Source organism: Amblyomma maculatum, chromosome 1 (genome assembly GCF_055883805.1).
Source record: "Amblyomma maculatum isolate TAMU_Amacu chromosome 1, ASM5588380v1, whole genome shotgun sequence".
NCBI lineage: Eukaryota > Metazoa > Arthropoda > Arachnida > Ixodida > Ixodidae > Amblyomma > Amblyomma maculatum.
In genome coordinates, this window is record NC_139344.1 from 386,021,029 (window position 1) to 386,026,684 (window position 5,656).

Consider the following 5,656-nt stretch of genomic DNA (forward strand, 5'->3'; position numbering starts at 1 on the left):
TGGGCATATATTTTTCGACGAGATATCAGCGTTTTCCATTTGAATTCACTTCTTCATTTTAACTCTTTTTTCCTCGCTTTACTGTCGCATTGCAAATATTACTTTACCTTTTAAAATAATCGTTATTATATTTACATATGTTTAATATGATGGCAATCAAATAATAATTATAAAACTGGCTTCAAATATATCACAACCGTATAATGTTTCTGACTTTCGCGTGGCAAATATATTTTAAACTAACAGCATTTGCTGCATGATTTCGCTCGTTAATCCCCCACTGTTATCACAGATGGGACACTCTTAACACCTTACGCCATGGTATACCTAATTCTATTTAATAACTTGTTGTATTATAGTGCGAGTCTTCATCAGCTGTTGTCTGTGCACAAGTATAAATTATGTCATCTTAATTCGAAGTTTTTAACGTTGGTTTCCGGACGGTTGCACTGACGAAACAAAACTGTTTTCGGCTTGAGTGAAGAAAACGCCTTAATAGACAATAAGGCCGGGCATATTGCTTTTTCTTACTTAAAAGGAAAGTAATAACCTTCAAAGGAAGACTGGATGATTCATCCAGTCTTCCTTTGAACGCTATTACTTTCCTTTGGTCGTACAGAGACCAGCGCTTTCAACTTAAGATTTATTGCATGGTTAAGCTGTTCGGCGTTGCTGCTTCTATCGACCAACGCGATGCCGTCTACTTTCAGTGGGCTTGTCGCATGGCTACGGGAAGTTCCTTGAGTGCTCTTATCGGTCTACTTGGCATCTACATTTGTAAGTTTTAATTACATTTCTCTCCAAAAGGCGTGTTTGCATCGGGTCAAGCACCTCGCACCTATACATTAACAGACCCATATTTCACTTTTTTTAGAGTTCGTTGTTCAAGAGCGGCAAACTGACCTTTAAATAATTGGCGTTTTTTGTGTGTGGATGCTTCTTGGATCTTTTAGACATGTATTAATACTGACCTTTTCCCCAGAAGGTGTAATTCTTTTGATTATACGGGCTCTTTTGGCAGGCGCATTTTAAATTGCTTTGCTGACTGTTTTAATCCTTTCATGTTTATATGCAAAATTCCTGAGCTCGCCATATAAGGTTTTTAAAGTTGCGACTGTGGTTCACGATTGGCCATGTTTGTTGGCTATAATGCCGCGAACCATTTAAAACTTTATTTCTTCTTTTTCTACAGCCGCCGGCATGCGGCCTTATTGCTGCGATTCCAGCGCAAGCATCAATTATGTATTCTTTGTTTTGTTCATTTCTTTTGTCGCGAGAAGTAGCCTTATTATTTTCTTTTTGCGCAAGATGCTCCGAGATGTATCTCGAAGATTCCAGACATGTTCAATTTCCCAGGGTATACTACTCACCGATTGCAGTTTTGTCTCGCAGCCTTTAAATGGAGCGCTGACGCGTGAAACGGGCATTCATAGATCGAGGGCCGCCGAGCACGCTTGTTGCTATGGCCACCACCGATTGCTTAGTTCTTTTGCGGGCGCAAATCAGCCCCATAAAGACTTTCATTGAACTGCAACGCCAGTGCCTTTATTTGTGGCTACCGGGTTTGTCAACACTACGTGACATGTGGTCACGTAGAGCCAACAATCCCTATAGCTTTGCAGTTCCCCAGAATAGAACGGCGCCAAAATAAATCTTGTGTGTTCGCTATCCTTCGACGCTCTTTGTAAATCCAGCCAGCATGTAATTGAGGGAATTACTGATATGCAAGGCGGCGAGCTTTCCGAAACAAGTGATAGCTTCAGTGGCTGAAAGCTTGCAACGAGAATGGAAGAAATCGTCATGTTTGGGCGATGAAAAAAAGAGGAGAGGAGAAGGAAGGAAAAAATTACACAGGTTCAACGCTACAGAACCGAATGTGTAGCGAAAGCTTTGGCTGCCAAATTATGATTCACACTTAAGCTCCACCTTTAAGAGTAAGATGCGATAGCGCAGGCCTTAAGCCTACATATAAAGCCCAAATTTAGCAAAGACAAATGAACGAGCCTGCGTGGCAAATGGGTAAGGTGAATTCAGATGTCGTGGCAGGCTGATTTTAATGTTACCCTCGCACATGAAAGGAGCGGCCACAGTTGGCGAAACCGCTTACTAGACAACGGGGCGCTCTTCCAGGCATCGCAATTCTTTTTCAGGTACCGCGAGATGCGCGAAAGGTAGCGTATCGTGTACCTTTCGCAACAAAGAAGAAATAAATAAATGCTAGCTTTGATAGCATACTTGCCTAACGTATGACACAATATTCAGAAGATGGGTCAGCAGTGACATGTGAAGGCTGTGTGTACGTCATCTGACAGATTGTAAAAGTTGTGCAGGATGAGTTGCCCTGTCCAGAAGCGTATGTCCGCCTGTACTATCAGACACGGTAAGACCATTCTCCTTTGTTGGCATAAAACCATGTGCAATATTCTCCTGACATGTGGTAAGGTGTACATCGGGCAAACGGGCACATGTTTAAATGTACGCCTGAAAACGCATGCGAAGAAAACCAGCAGTGTTGGTGTCGACGGGCATTGCTATGCATTCCGCAGCGTGTTAGTCAACTTTGACGACCAATCCTCGAGGTAAACGTTTTACTCATTGTCAGTACGACTAATATTTAGGAGATATTGTTGAAGCCTTAAATATTGTGCGAACTACGACTGGAGGTGTCCATGTGCCATAGATAAATTGATCACAAATGGAGGCCGAATTCTTGGCGCTACTAGCTGGCTATACGACGGGTCGAGTTCTTGAGCTGACAATGTCAACGGTTTTTTTTCTTTTTTTTCATATCTCGGATTTTGATTTTGCCTCTCAGGGTTCCCTCGCTTGTCCGGTCTTTGCTTGTGGGCTATTACTGCCTTTCTAAGGGTATATTTAGGTGCATATAATATATTCCTTCAATGCACTCGAATAAAGACGCATTCGCGCCTTGCATGCACTCGTCTTGCCCCATCTCTCTTTCTCTCTCTCTCTCTCTCTCTCTCTATATATATATATATATATATATATATATATATATATATATATATATATATATATATATATATGTATGTGTGTGTGTGAACGCCAGAAATTTTGCAAAATAATAGCGCAGATTTTGCATTGTGATTAAATGTCATGCGCTAGGTTTATTTTAAAGAAAACACGACAAATGCCACATCATCATTGCAGTAGCCTCATGTACAATTCAGATGAAACTGCGCCCTCTTGAAATGTGGTCTCGTTCAACTAGTAACTACAAACAATCTAGGAAATATATTGTGAGAATTACGGCTAAGAATTTTATTTCTTATTATGTACAATTTCTAGGCTTTTTAAGCTAGTGAGAAGCGCAGTTGTCTCACATGCCAGCTGCCATATATCAGGCACGGCCTCAAAAAATTTGGGAAACTTTTTCTGTTAACCTTTCCTTACTGCAGCTTTGAGATATCCTTCGCAGGTCACATCATGCTAGTTAAAAGTTGGAGCAAGCTGTGCATAGCTGCGTCAGCATTAAAAGTGCGGGAAACCCTCCCTGCAAAGCCCGGGTAAAGTGGTGTCTGCGAAAACCTAACCAAGCGGTCTTAATTCCGGCTTTGTATATAAACATGATAGTAGCCAAATCCAACAATAGGTTCAGAAAATATCGCGCTTTGACACGGCAGCCTAACTTCATTCCTATTACTACTCTGGTCATAGTTGTTTTCCTGCGTGCGCGCACTTTTTATTGTGCAAGCCTGAGTCCCACTTTAAACCAATTACGGTCAATATAATGGCCTAGTAGTCCCGGTTTCCAATTGTAGTATTAGCACCCTCATAATTACGCCAAACTTCGAGCATTGATAACAAAATGAACATAAATTGTGGCGACGAAGACAGCTTGCCAAGCTGCCTGCTCCGCACTCACAAGACTCCTATTACAAGAATCACCCTGCTGTGTCGCCCCGAACTCTCATCGCTAAAACTACTCGCTCTTCCGCCCGGATACAGCCCATTTCCCAGTATTCCAGTACAGTGTAGTCGTACCGAGTCTTATTGTGAGGTGCACCAATGAACGAGCCAGCTCTGTTCGAGACGGCTGAGGTGAAACATCGAGCTCGAGAAAAGAGCTACGGCGAAAACGTCAACTGCATTCCGAGCCGAATGGCCTTGAATATGTGGCTAAATAGCCTGGAAATGTATAAGCTAGAGGAAACGCGGAGAAATAAAACAGTTCCGCAAGCTACTGAGTGCGAATGCTTGTGATAAAAAGCAATTCACTGAGATCCGAAATTGCCCGACCAAGAAAGGCCATGACTGAAATGCTATCGCAGCTTATTCGCTTTTTATACAACCGCGCATATCATTCATAATTTGTTTTTTCGCCAAATATACTCTAAAAGTGCCTTCATAAAAGCAACGCATATCCCAGCGATTTGCTTCATTCAATAGCATAGCTGTAAAGGGAAAAAAGAGCATTCTCTTAAGCTTCGTTTGGTTTCTATGATTATTACATTATTTACGCTTCAGTTCTCTGCGACAATCGACACATTGAGGGCACCGCCTATTTGGAATACGTGAGCCTACTGACCACTTTTCAAGCCACGAGAGATGACTGTGAGCGGCGTAAGTGCTTGAGCGGTTTATCGTAATTGGGTTTTTGAAAATAATTTACCACTGATCGGAAAAGCCGAGCCTATTTCTGCAAAGCTCACAACATACTCTTGAAGTCATTTGACTTGTTTATTTCAGCGGAATCCCCAATTGGTTTCTTGACCGAGTGTATTCCTAAGGATTTACAACTTCAGAGCACCTGAGTTTATTTAGTAAGCGAGCAAATGACCATGGGAAGAAATCAAGTATACGACAAAGCACAACCGCAGCGATTACTTATTGGGCGCGTATTGACATACAGCACAAGAAAACGAGATAAAAAAAGTGTCTCACCTCAAGGAAATCATCTAAGCTTGGAACCGCATCACTTCCAGCAGCGAGTGCAAAAATGATGACAAGTTTAAAACGAAGCATTATTCCTGTCTGACTCCTGGTGTGTTTTCGCACGTTCAAATGGCTATTCGCTGTCTTTTCTTTCTACTATTTATGGAGTAGCTTTCAGTGTTCACAAAATGTTTACGACGCGTCGTTGTTTTTTACAAAATTATTGTTCCTACCAACATAAAACAACTGCGCGAAACATTTCGCCACACAGCTGCAGGGTTTTGCAACAACGCTTTAACCTTTCCCTTAAATTCCTTGCTAAAAAGAAGCGATCTTTTCGCACTGCGCCCACGCTTGTTTTTTGCTTCCAGAACATTGTGCTTTTCATTGTTATTATTATAGCTTCATTATTATTTTTCTAGAAAATTACAAACCAATTTTTTTTTCAAGCACAACGCCTGAAACAGTTCGACAGAGATTTTTACCAAACAACCTGTGGCTCATCCACGTGTCGTCCTCTTGCTGAACGATTGGCACGAACTTTGTAATTCCTGCCGCGGTTTTCCTGGACTTTTAAAGTCAAATATGTTCTTAATTCCTGATCCATGTTCATTAACAAAGGCGATGACGAAATATTTCGTCTTGTTTTATGCGACTTGCCTGCGGAGGCAATGCAAATAACAAAGGTTGAGCTAAGTATGTCAAATTTCATTGTTTCTCATAATCAAGTTTCATGAAGTAAAAGAACAGTTTGATGTTA

General features: G+C 41.4%; 1 long non-coding RNA gene across 1 annotated transcript; it reads left to right on the forward strand.

Moving 5' to 3' along the window:
• Window positions 1-228: 228 nt before the first annotated feature.
• On the forward strand, window positions 229-4,960 carry LOC146208434 (uncharacterized). The gene is made up of 3 exons (XR_014703385.1): window positions 229-321; window positions 711-777; window positions 4,711-4,960. It is a non-coding gene; the product is annotated as an uncharacterized LOC146208434 (long non-coding RNA).
• Window positions 4,961-5,656: the final 696 nt, after the last annotated feature.